This window comes from Aulostomus chinensis, chromosome 7, assembly GCF_037954235.1.
Source record: "Aulostomus chinensis isolate RoL2024-O1b breed Wild chromosome 7, RoL_Achi_v1.0, whole genome shotgun sequence".
Classification (NCBI taxonomy): domain Eukaryota; kingdom Metazoa; phylum Chordata; class Actinopteri; order Syngnathiformes; family Aulostomidae; genus Aulostomus; species Aulostomus chinensis.
Window position 1 is genome coordinate 10092925 of NC_141326.1, and position 12683 is coordinate 10105607.

Below are 12683 nucleotides of genomic sequence, written 5' to 3' on the forward strand. Positions count from 1 at the left end.
ATGAAGGGTCCAAAATGCTTTATAAAGATAGATGGGCAACAATGTATGGAGGAAGGGTGACAGAAACAGAGGGGGAGGGTGTAAACGTGAAAGTGTAGATGAACAGATGAGGAAAGAGGTGAAGGGTTGGATGAACAGATCAGATTAAAGCGATCAGTTGAAGTAATGTGTCTCTGCACACATCAAGGGATTCTGTGTTACCAGGTTAAATATTGGATATACAGTATCTGTGAATGCTGCACAAATCCCATTTCATACATCACTAGACTCACCTGCCACACAAAAATCTGAATATATGCAGACAATACATGCCCTCACACCCACTCTTGCTTTTACACAAGTGCCGCACATTCGCATGTAATTGCAGGCAGTGGCATACACAATATTGCACCTTTGACTGTGGTCATAAATCTATGTTGGTCCAGTCCGGTGGAATCCAAGACTGGGGTGAGGGGTTGCAGTCTCTCTCAGGATTTGCCAATAAGAGGACTAAAGAGGATGGATATTCTCTCACTAATTAAACACTGAAGTCTGCGGGGACAGAGCACAGCCTGCAGCAGCAGCGGTGTATAACTCCTCAGTGTTGACAGAAAGGGCATTTCTATACACACACACGCGCGCGGGCACACACACGCAGCATATTACATCAGACATATTACAACAGACATACACACACAGGTTGAGTGATTAACTCATCAAACAGGGGTTGGTAATCATGTTCAAGCACAGGGATAAAATAAAATCTTTTAATCAAGAACTACTATCAAATTAAAAGAATGGATATTTCAAAGTTTCCATTAATAAATGTTTCTTTTATGCTAAGATTGGTCAATGCTAATAACCATCTATATATACTCTCAAATCCTTATTCTTAGCTAAAAACTTCCATGTCTCTCTACAGCCAACAGATTATCAGACATATTTTGAGTTCTCTATCAATTGTTTACATTATGGATATCATGCTATGCTTATATAACTCTTAAGCAAGATGAAACACGTATATGTGGACATGGTCAAACACATATTGAGCATGCATGGTTATTTAATGGAGACAACAACGCATTGTATATGCACATTCTATCACAGTTGGTCACAATACAACAGGGAGGCACTGAGGAAAGCACAGAAGTGTGACATGTCTGTCAGTCTCTTGCCCGGTCTGTCTCAATGTGTATGTTACATACAGTCCAATTGCTATCTCTCCTCATTATTGTTGCCTGTGTCTTTTTACCCCTGTCTTCTCCCTCTGATTATCTCCTCCTCACGTCATGGCACGGCTCTTGAACACAAACAAACTATGTGAGGCATCATTTGTCTTGTATGTCTGACGGGCAGATCTCCTCTACGAGCACACAGGACACTGACAAATCCTAAAGGCATTAAAAACACCTGGTGTGGAGTTTGGACCGACTGTTACGCAAAACAAAACTTTGGATAAAAACTTCAATAAGATTTGAATTTTGCAAATATTAAACATCAAGGCTTAAATTGATCTGAGGTATTTGTTTACAAGGGCCAATATCGCAGCTTAACTGACACTGGATTGTTTGCGCTGACGCGTGAACTAATACTGGGTAGAAAAAATCAATGCAGCAGCCAATATTTTTTAATGCAGTGATCCTTCATATGTGATTTGTCAAAAATGATGAAAAACATATGTAATGAAAGCAAGATATTTTACATTTCAAAATAAACTCTTATCTAAATATACATCAGTGCAGGATAATAAGAAACTTACTGAGACATTTAAATGATTGGAAATTACCCTGTGTATCTCTTTCTGACAGGAAATATCATGGGGTCCCCTGCTGCTGCTTTATTAATTGTTTTCTTTCCATGTTAGTTTTCGCTGTATAATCTATCTAAATATTTCTGTGTTTCATGCAAAGTGCTGGAATGTGTTGAGAGTCTAATTATAAAGCCTGCTGGCAGTCGCTGTCAATCATTAGCAGAACCACCAGGCAACACATTTTCCCTGTTTGATGGCCAAATTCCCAGCGGACACTCGTCTCCTCCTTCTCAGAAGATGGTGAGCCTCCTTCAATGGAGATGTAAGGCACGGAATCCCAATTCTCTCTAATCCTCTTCCTATAAGAGGAACTAGCCTTCCCAGTAACATCAGAATGGACTGGATTGTTTACAGCAGTGTTTCTCAACCTCTTCTACTTCCCAGCTATTCATACTTGTCATGAGCCAGGGCACATAAAAAAGATATTCTAAGTAAGGGTAAGGGGTGATATTTTTTTAAACTTTGAATAGCTTTGATATCATTTTATTACAGCCTGATGTTGTTCCATATAACCATATGATAAATGTAAATGGTTGAAGCTACTCAACCTATACAATTTCTGTTACAACAGTTAGCTTCAACTTCAAGGCATTTTAAGGCCCACTAGTGGGCGCTAGAGGCTTTAGCGGCAAGAAACACAAATGTGTGACTGATACGAATAAACAGAAAAAATATTTCACTTCACAGATCGATAGACAGATAGATAGATAGATGATAGATAGATAGATAGATAGATAGATAGATAGATAGATAGATAGATAGATAGATAGATAGATAGATAGATAGATAGATGATAGGTAGATAGATAGATGATAGATAGATAGATGATAGATAGATAGATAGATAGATAGATAGATAGATAGATAGATAGATAGATAGATAGATAGATAGATAGATAGATAGATAGATAGATGAAGGCAGCTCCTAATTAACCAGTGCATAATGTGGTGAGCCAAAACCCGCTAACAAAACCCTCACTGTGTTCATCGACCATTGAGGCGAGCCGCTCTTGGAACACGCCACCCCTACTAGAATAATGGGCCACTTTACAGGCCTCCAAGTTAGTTCACAGAACCTCGAGCTGGGAAACCGCTAACACAGGGTTCATGGGGAGGAGGGGTAATTTTAATTGTTTCCTTCGTTTTTGTTTTTTACCCCCCACTCCCCTCCCCGCTGCCTCTCTCCCTCCTTTTAGTTCTGAAAAGGGGGTCTGACAAACGGGCAATGAAGGGGATTGTTGTGTGTGTTCCGCAGGACAAGTGGGTGAGGTAAACAAAACTGTATGGTCAATCAGCTGGGTTTGTCAAGTGAAGGGATAGGCTGAGCTGTGGGGAGCTGCACACTAGCAGAGAGAGGATTGGTTAAGGATAGTGGGGGATTGAGGGGCACCGACAGAAAAAAAAAAAAAAAGGTGGGGTGGATAGGGCTGAGGTTCCTGAAGAAATCAGGAGCGTAAAAAGGGGTTATTCCGGAAGAGGTGGGAGGTGGGTACTGAGGTTACTCCTCCAAGTAAGGGCATTGTATTTGCTGCTGAAGTTCTCATGCATGTGAGCATTTTGGTGGCCTAAAATGTCCAAAAGTGATGGAGCTCTCCGCATTTGAGTGGACAAGTGGCAGCTCTGCTCTGAGCTCCCACAGCTCAGGCTATTTACATCCTCAAGAGGAACATTAATGCCTGCCGAGCCACCGAGCTGAACAAAGACACACACAAACCTTCCTCAGAGGCCCATTACACTCTTAATTGAGGATTTGTGGGATAGTAGAAAGGGGCAAAGGAAGTGGAAGGTGGGTGAGACAGGGAGGGCTAGCGGGTGAAGTAGGCAATGACACTTTTTAGGGAATTTCTTGTTTTGTTTTTTGAGTCAGCTGACGGAGGACCATGAAAAGCAAATAACGATATCTGGACATTTCTTTGTTACAATATGGCCATCATTAAATCCTTTTCATCCCCTTCCTCTTTATTCCCCTCTCGCTGATCCCCCCCATTATCCTCATTATGAAAGGCTCATAAAAGCTTACCTCTTCTAGAAAAGGATCTGAGCAGAACAGCAGCAAGAGCAATTCCTGTCAGATGAATTAAGTTCTCAGAAAGGCGAAAAACAAGTCAAACATCTTTCTGAATGTATTTTGAAGGTTTGTCTCGAAGGTCACATGGGCCAGTACTTAAATATTTATATTTGGTGTGTGTGTGTGTTTGTGTGTATGTGTGTGTGTGTGTGTGTGTGTGTGTGTGTGTGTGTGTGTGTGTGTGTGTGCGGGTGTGTGTGTGTGCGTGGCAACATATGATTCACGTGGAGCACAAGTAGCTCCATCTGAACCAGTGAGAATCTGTCAAACTGCATCTTGGGACTATTGTTCAGATGAAGTCTTCTGTTTGTTTAGAACAAATCAATTCATGTGCTTTAATTATGAATCTTTGTTGCATCACAATGGGGTGATTGTTCTCAGTGGCATGGTCTTTGGTGTCAAGAGAAAAACAAAACGAGACCCCCCTGTCCACCCCCCAGTCAATTTCCCATTCACTCTCACAGCTATTTCGTGACTCCCCCTGCTGACCTGAATTCTGATGTAGCAGGTGCCAGAGGGATGTGGGTGGCTTGGGGTTTTGGGAGGCGGACAGTGGTGTGAGGGTGGGTGAGGATGAGGCCTGGCACTCTACCAGTAAAAACTTGCAAATTCCCCCCCTCGAGCCTCAATTTAGTACGCAAACAATAAACATGATGAGATTCTGTTTTGGTCCCGCGTTGTATTGAAAAGTTGAGATCAAATCTAAGATTTAGGAAGCAGAAAAGGAGAATTTACCTACTCTGTACATTTTTTTGGTCTCGTGGTACATTCCTTCAGGAACCACTAAAGTAAAATTAGTTGGACACATTCTCATATTGACAGTAAAAAAAAAAAAAAAAAATCTGAAATCTTTTTTTGAAAAAAAGTGTACTGATCAATATAGCCTCTAAATTCTGACAAGAATTCAAATGATCCTGCTGCTCACTTGCTAGTTTGTGATTGTAGCTAAGCAAACAGTATCTCTTGTTTTTGCACCCAACCCCACCACACACACACACACACACGCACACACATTAACACTTGGGCTAACTCGTTTCTTTTTTCAGTTCTCTCCCAATATCTGCTTGTTCATCGCCATACTACAGGACCCACCAAGCTGGCAGATTCCAGAAACGCAGAGCGATGTATGTTTACATAGGAATTTAAGTGAACAACCTAATGTTTGTAAATGCCTCCAACATGTTGGCAAGCAAAAACCTGGATTGCCCTTCTCCCCAGGACTGGACAGGTTCAAAATGTTTGTATAGTCTCTAAATCACCATCAAGTGCACTGGCACAGTTTATCTTTTACCTTTTTTCTTGTCATTATTTATGGTATTTTCCACTTTACAACATGTTTAGATTTAAAACTTTGGAGCTTTGATATTTATTAGCATGCTGTGGTCAAAACTCAACTTATCTTTACATGGATTGTCTTTTTGTCATACATCTCTAGCATGCAGTTTCATCTTAAACTAAATTTAAGTTACATGGAAATGTTTGGTGGATGTAACAGCAGAAACATCCTCCTATTAATCAAACAGTTAACTGGGGTAGTTTAGTGGCAGCGGGCTTGTAGCAAATCTGAAGAAGTGCCTCGGCCGAGTCCGCTGGAGATCTATCATTTCGCCGCCCAGCAGCAGACTCACTAGTGAATGCTTGTGTTTCTGTTCCTGTGCAGTCATACAGAAGCGAATGGAGCCGCGCTCTTTGTTTGGTCAACCCATGGGAAAAAGCTTGGAGCTTTCTGAGAACCAAAACACTGATTCTATAGGGCATGAATCCCTCATACTCAGAAGATTCACACCAGGAATCCAGTGATGAGATGATGAATCCTAATTCAGGGCTCAGAAAGACAAGAACAAGCAAAGGAATGCAGGAAAAAATCAAGTGCAGGAACAAATCTGGTGATATTAAGGCAATTAAGATGGACTGAAATGCAGGGGAAGCTAAGGAAAGAAAAAGAGGAGTATTAACAAAGTGAGGAAAAGTGAGACAGATATAAACGAGCATGAGGGTGGCAAAGAGAGACAAGAGGAGCTGGATGGCACTTTGGCAGCAGCGGTGTGTTCCCAGGGGGATTACTCAAGCACTAGATGCAACGGACTGCCAGCAAGACCACAGAGAAGCTCCATCAATGGAAACACACATCTCTGCAGATGTCTCACTGCTGCGTGTCACCTGTTTCCTTTCCTCCCTCTTTTATCACTTCTTCCATCCTCCATTTTCTCTTATTCCTCTACTGTTCCCAGCCCTGCTTTTCCTTCCTCTTGTCTTTATCACCTCTCTCTGGTCCTTCTGAGCAGCAGTGAGAGGAGAGTTGCACTTTGCAGCCACAGGCAGGTAACATATGCTGCATCTTCAGGCTGCTTGTACCGCCTGTTTACTCCATCCTATTCACAGAAAAGGAAACCAACCTTCTACTCTGATCACTCAATCCATATTTTGGCCTTTTATCACCTAACAACTAAAGACAGAAATCTAAATTTTTACTGTCTGTCCTCCTTCTATCACGCCTACATGTATTAAAACTCCTCTCCCACTCTGTGTTGCATTTGGCAGTGTAAAATCTCAGATTATTTGGTAAAAACAAACATGTTTCCACATTGTTCTTGGACTTTATAGTGTTCTGAAGGAAATTATGGCACAAAATAGGACAAAAGCAAGTCATTTTCTACTCTTTTGGTCTGGTTTCTAAATGGTCTCAACTGTAAAGTGTGAATTTAGCGCTCCTTTAATCATTCCCTGTTTGCTTCCTTATGATGCTTTTCTGTCATCAGGCCCAACATTCCAGTTCCAGACAAATCCATCCAGTGGATTCTTATTTTAATCAAGCAGCACTAGGATCAATCCAGAAAAATTATTGAGATCGGTTCATCAGATTTAATTTCCTCCAGCGTAGCTCTGCCAAGACAGACCAATCAGTTAGTGACCATATTGATTTATCCTTTGTTTCACTAGTGTTATGTTACCTACTTTTCCTCTCCATATTATTTATCCCTGGTTTGTGATTCTACCCTCCCCCTATGCGTGTGTGTTTGTGTGTGTGTGTGTGTGTGTGTGCATGCCATCACAGCAGAACAGCCTAAACGCACTCACAAACACATGTAAATATCTACAAGCACCCTGAGCAATGTCTACCCTAATTAAAGTAGTATCTTCACAGATGGTCGGGGTTACCTACGTGCCTGTTTTTTTTTTTCTTGGATATTAATAACTCTACGGACATCTCATTAACAGCCACGTAGAAAAAATACCATTACTATTTAAAACAATTCGTTTAGGTCTGATTTTTCTTCTCCAGTTTAGTCTATTTAACAGCTTCGATACCAAAATATCACAAAAAGAAAAGACAAAAAAAAAATCATCAAAATCTTACATAAACACTCATGAGGTGTCCTGGATTCTGTTCATCTCTGACAAATGCAGGTGAAAAGGACCAGTGGATTAATTCCAGATAAAACCTGCTGCATGCATTCCCTCACACTAATGAGGTTTCTCTCTGCAGACAAATGCATAATAGTATGCATAATGTGCCTGAAGAGACTCCTATTGATGTGAATTCTCATTCATGTGAATTCACCACACATAGAGATTCAGGACGTACATTTATATTTTAAGTGACTCATTCTGCCTTTCAGCATGTGTGACTTTGCCTTGAATGTCTGTCTGTGCTCATCCATGTAAGGCAGAAAATGCCACAGTACAGTAGTTGAAAGAGCAGCCTCGGGGAAAAGGACAAAACGAATTAGCTGCATGGACACGTTCCTATACTGATTCTACCAACATTTACACCCAATACCAAACCTTCTTCAGAGCATCCCCGGGACAAAACAGCCAGTTCCATCTCTAATATCTCTGTTAAAAATCAAACACAAACGCACGCACGCACACACACACAACACAACACAACACAACACACACTTATCTCTACTCGGGACAAGCACCGCCTCCTGACCAGGTAACATCTATCATGGTGCTGTTGACAGCAGCTTTCACTAACACACCCTGGACACGTTTTTCAAGTGACAAGCCAAGAGTAGTGCTGAAGGCGATCAACTGAGGAGGGGGCATGAGAGTTAGTTTCCATGGTGACATTGATGGGGTTGTTGGAAAATGGTGTACCTCCATCTGTGCATGCGTGCATGTGTGTGTGTGTGTGTGTGTGTGTGTGTGTGTGTGTGTGTGTGTGTGTGTGTGTGTGTGTTCACCCGTGTGCATGGGTTTTCATATGAAACAGAAAATGGGCTGCAGCCATTGGCTCCAGTGGTGGGTGGTGATCGTAAGCTATTAAACACTGAGTTCAGTGCTTCAGAAAAAAAAAATCCTCATTCTTTGTAAAAGTACCATACTTTTATGCTTTCTTTATACATTTAAATACACAGTGAGATAATTGATTATGCAGCTGCATTCTTATTTTGCAGACAAAGCATGCTGCAAAGCTTTCTGCCAAAAGACAACTATGGAAAACACTCTGCAAGCTGAGTTCAATGCATCTATTGATGAGAAAGCCTGACGAAAATGCTGTGTATTATAAATCCATTTCTATGAACTTTAAGCACAACCTGTTCCTAATTTATCATCAAAATCCCTTCGTGCAGAAACAAAGTTATCATCTCCCCTGACTCTGTTTGTTACACTTAGCCCGTTAACGCTACTGAACCAACAGGCTGGAAAACTTTTTCTTTATACCACCCAACACATCAATGAGTAGGCACTGATTGAGCAGCCAGAGAATAAAAATAATAACAAAAAATCTCTGTCTTGGAGTTCAACGCTACCAGTCTGCCCCCGGATATACTGACCTGTCATAAAGGTGAACTTTAATCATTCATCTGTATACCTACATGCATTTCTCATTGGTGAAGCACCTCCGTTCATATAAATGTCAAGTAAATGAGCAGACGAACTCTTTATGTGAGCATCAATGGAATGTGGGGGAACTCAATATGTCAGATAATCGAGCGCGGTGCAACTGCAGCAACTGAACCTATATTGAAGGCAGTTCTATAAATTAAAACAAAAACAACAAAACGAAAAACATAACTTCTACAAGTAAAACATGCCAGCATCTTACCTTTGTTCAAAACCACAATGAAAAAAGTTTTTGGTGATGCCCCTTTTCAGGCTCTTGTCGCATCCGCTTCAGAGATGCCACCGCCAGCTGCAGAGCGCACTGCGGGCCAAGACCAGGACCAGGACAGGGGCGCGTCACGGACCACACGGAGGGACTCTGTGTCCGTAAAATCCGAGGAGCTCCGCAGCTAAACGATCCCACTGAATGAGCTCCGCCACTCTTCGGCGCGTTACTCCCCCACCCTCCGCCCGCTGCCCACCCTTTGTTCCTCTGAATGGGAACTCCCGTTGGTCAAAGATGCAGCCTATACCTGCCCATCTCTCTCTCTCTCTCTCTCTCTCTCTCTCTCTCTCTCTCTCTCTCTCTCTCTCTCCATCATCAGACTCCCTGATTTGCCTTCAGAGTAAAGTAGACAATAAGGAGATATGTGCATGATGCCATGTTCTTATCTGAAATAATTACCGTGTAGACTCATCTCATGTCCGAATGAATGAGCCTATAAAGTTGCAAATCAAATATTTACCCAATCCATTCCATGTCACTGTGATTACATTGTTAAATCTGCATCTCATGTACCACAGGCATTTTTTAAAAAGTTAACATATTTTATATCTAAGTATAAACACAGCATACAATACTACAATACTACAATACTTCAAAATTCAAACCTGCTTAACTGAAAATTGGTTTAATCCTGAATGTCATCAGGACAGGACAGAAACAGAAACAGCATCATTGGGATGATACCACCTGGTTAAGGAGTAAACAAGTTTCATATCTCTCTCTCTCTCTCTCTCTCTCTCTCTCTCTCTCTCACACACACACACACACACACACACGCACAAAGACTGGGTTGTCAGTTGTGTACTGTAATTTCGTGAATTTGACAGAAATCTCAAGTGGCCTTTAATAGGAGCTACTGCAGGTCCATTCTCTGTAACACTTTTGATGTCACCCACAGTTCCTAAACTGTTAACATCATGGCAGCTACAAAATTGGTACTCAAATGTAGATAAAGCACAAAATGAGAGTAACGACAGACTACTTTTTCGAGAGCAAATTATAATCAAGAATTTAGGAAGTAACAGGTATCTGCAGGAAACAACACATTGTTTCTACATAAGGATTTCTGCTGTTTTGCACACAGTCCTTGCAATAGCGATTCCAGCTAATTAGCCCAAGGTGGGATGGCAACTGAAGCTCTGTTCCCATTGGCAAAAAATAACCTGCTAACACCTGCGCACGCCTGGGTTTTTCAGCAAACCCTTACCTGTGCTGCAGACAAGGACATCTATCAGCTCAGGTCCAACTTGCATTGATTTGGAACACATACAGTAACTGAAGTGAACGCAATAATTTGAAGCTGGATTCTAGCATTTCTGATCCCAAACACATTATTTTATTATAAATGGAGCGCCGGTATCAATAATATGTACAGAGGCATATAAGCTTGTCACCCCCTCTGGTAACTATTAACTAACTAGTAACTGGTAACGAACTAATGCGATTCATCTTCGTTGAAGCACCAACACTAACATCATTCAGTCGGTGTCAAGTAACAGACTGTAAATAAAAATACAACAAGAAAACTGTCAACGTTCTCCATGTGGCATCAGCTGCAGCTATGAAAGTCCAATATGCAAAAGCAGCATTTTTCGAGGTGATGACTATGTAAGTGTTGGCAAACTGCACACCAGGAAAAACAAAAAACAAAAACTCCTCTGGCGTGATCGGAAAGACCCTCCTATTTCCAATTCCTATCCACATTTCATGACCCTGATGGGGTCATGACATCACGAGGTCAAGGAATGGAAGTTTGGAGAATTCCCGAGATAAATTCTTCAGACTTAGGAAAAGGTAACAGCTGTGCCGTGAGAATCCACCTGCGTTTTCGCCAAGCAATATCGTAAAGCAAAGGCACACGCTCCCGTGTGCATCTCATGAAAACATAAACACAAGAATTCTTCACACATCTATGAAGAGACAGGTGCAATAGCATTTTTATCTGAAAGGTTTCAGTTCTATATCTAGACAATAACAACAGACAGTCTACATAGACATCAATATCTAGTACTGAAACGTACCAAATGAAAATACGACCGCAAGTGGGAATGTGATGTGCATCATGATGCTACAATGTGTTATGATGGAAAACAGAATGCCACCTAGTTTGCGGTACAATGAATTCATATCGATGTTGAATAAAAGTGGAAAGATGAAAGGAAATGGTGTCAAATTGAGAAAGTTTACTCTCATCGCATCTTTTGTCATCTCATATCAATCATATAAATATTATGTAGGAAATGATCATCATATTGAAGAGGTATGTAAGTGCACAAATCTACTGTCAAATCATGTCAGCATTTCAAGTTTCAACATCATCTGACTGCAAAAGTAATGTCGCTTTGGTCCTTTTATGGCAAACATTCAGTTTCTTCCACTATTTATTGCTGAGTCTTGACAAAAAATACATGGTAAGTGGAGCCTTTTCATGTATTAGTACCCTTTTTTATGAAAATGCTCATTTGTGTTCGTCAAATTATAGTCATGTTTGTCCTTCATGGTTTAAGTCAACGAAAAGTTTATATATTTAATTTGATGTATACTAACTAACTAGAACCAAACATTTTTGTATTGAACATTAGGTAAGTTGTATGAAGTCAAATTCTAAATAAGGCTGAACTCAGACAAAATCAGGCACTGCAGTGAGGACGCACATTCTGTCATTCATTTGGAGGGGAGTGGTGTGTTACAGCTTGTCACAAAGTTGAACCTGTCAGCTTTGGGAGGAACACAACCTGACATCACCCTGTGGCAGCCATTCACATAAACTTGAAATCAGCCAAGAAGACAATATGGAGAGAGAGGGACTGAGTCCCATTTGTTAGGACATTTGTAATGTTCAATACTAAATCCTAAAACATCTCTATGGCACTTCATCCATCAGTTTTCTTCTGCTTATCCTGTGAAGGGTGGCGGGGGGGCTGGAGCCTATCCCAGCTGCCTTCAGGCGAGAGGCGGGGTTCACCCTGGACAGGTCACCAGTCCATCACAGGACCAACACATAGAGACAGACAACCATTCACACTCACAGTCACACCTACGGTCAATTTAGAGTATCAATCAGCCTCGTCCCCTCTTGATGTCTTTGGACAGTGGGAGGAAGCTGGAGTACCAGAGAGAACCCACACAGGAACAGGGAGAACATGCAGACTCCACACTGAAAGATCCAGTGTTTGAGGCGGGACTCAAACCCAGAACCTTCTTGCTGTGAGGCCACAGTGCTGACCACTGCACCACCGTGCTGCCATTTGACTAGTGGAGCACTATTCAGCTGGGTTTTTATTTCACTTCTGCGCAAGTGACTTAATGACCATTCTTGAGTCAAACTCACAGGGGAATTTTTGGACATGCTGCAGCTGTGTGGTAGTACTTATGGGCAGCATTTAACAGGGGATTGATATAATCTTCTCAGTGGCTTTTAACATGTTATTACTTAATCAAATTGCTACTTCAACATTTCAATCTTTTGCTATTTTTCTATACAACCACATTATTACTTGAGCACTGGAATCTGTGCATAGCCGACTGAGTGAAAGGAGATTTCTCCTTTTCTCCTTCCCCATAATTCTGGGTGTGGGAACATGGGTGTGTTGGTTTTGATGCAGCACCATTTATGCACGGCTCAGTGTGTCAGAAGAGAGCTTTTACAGAACTTTCCACTGAGTTCATTTAAAATCCAGCAGCAGTACAACAAGACCCTGAAGGAGC

The 12683-nt window shown here is 41.4% G+C and overlaps 1 protein-coding gene across 1 annotated transcript in view; it reads right to left on the bottom strand.

Annotated features, from left to right (window-relative positions):
* The window catches only part of LOC147258470 (excitatory amino acid transporter 2-like), a 29315-nt gene extending 20169 nt beyond the window's left edge, over positions 1-9146 (bottom strand). Inside the window, exon 1 of the mRNA XM_086208330.1 lies at positions 8913-9146. The gene's annotated coding sequence lies outside the window, so the exon portion shown is untranslated. The remainder of the gene's footprint in view (positions 1-8912) is intronic.
* Positions 9147-12683: the final 3537 nt, after the last annotated feature.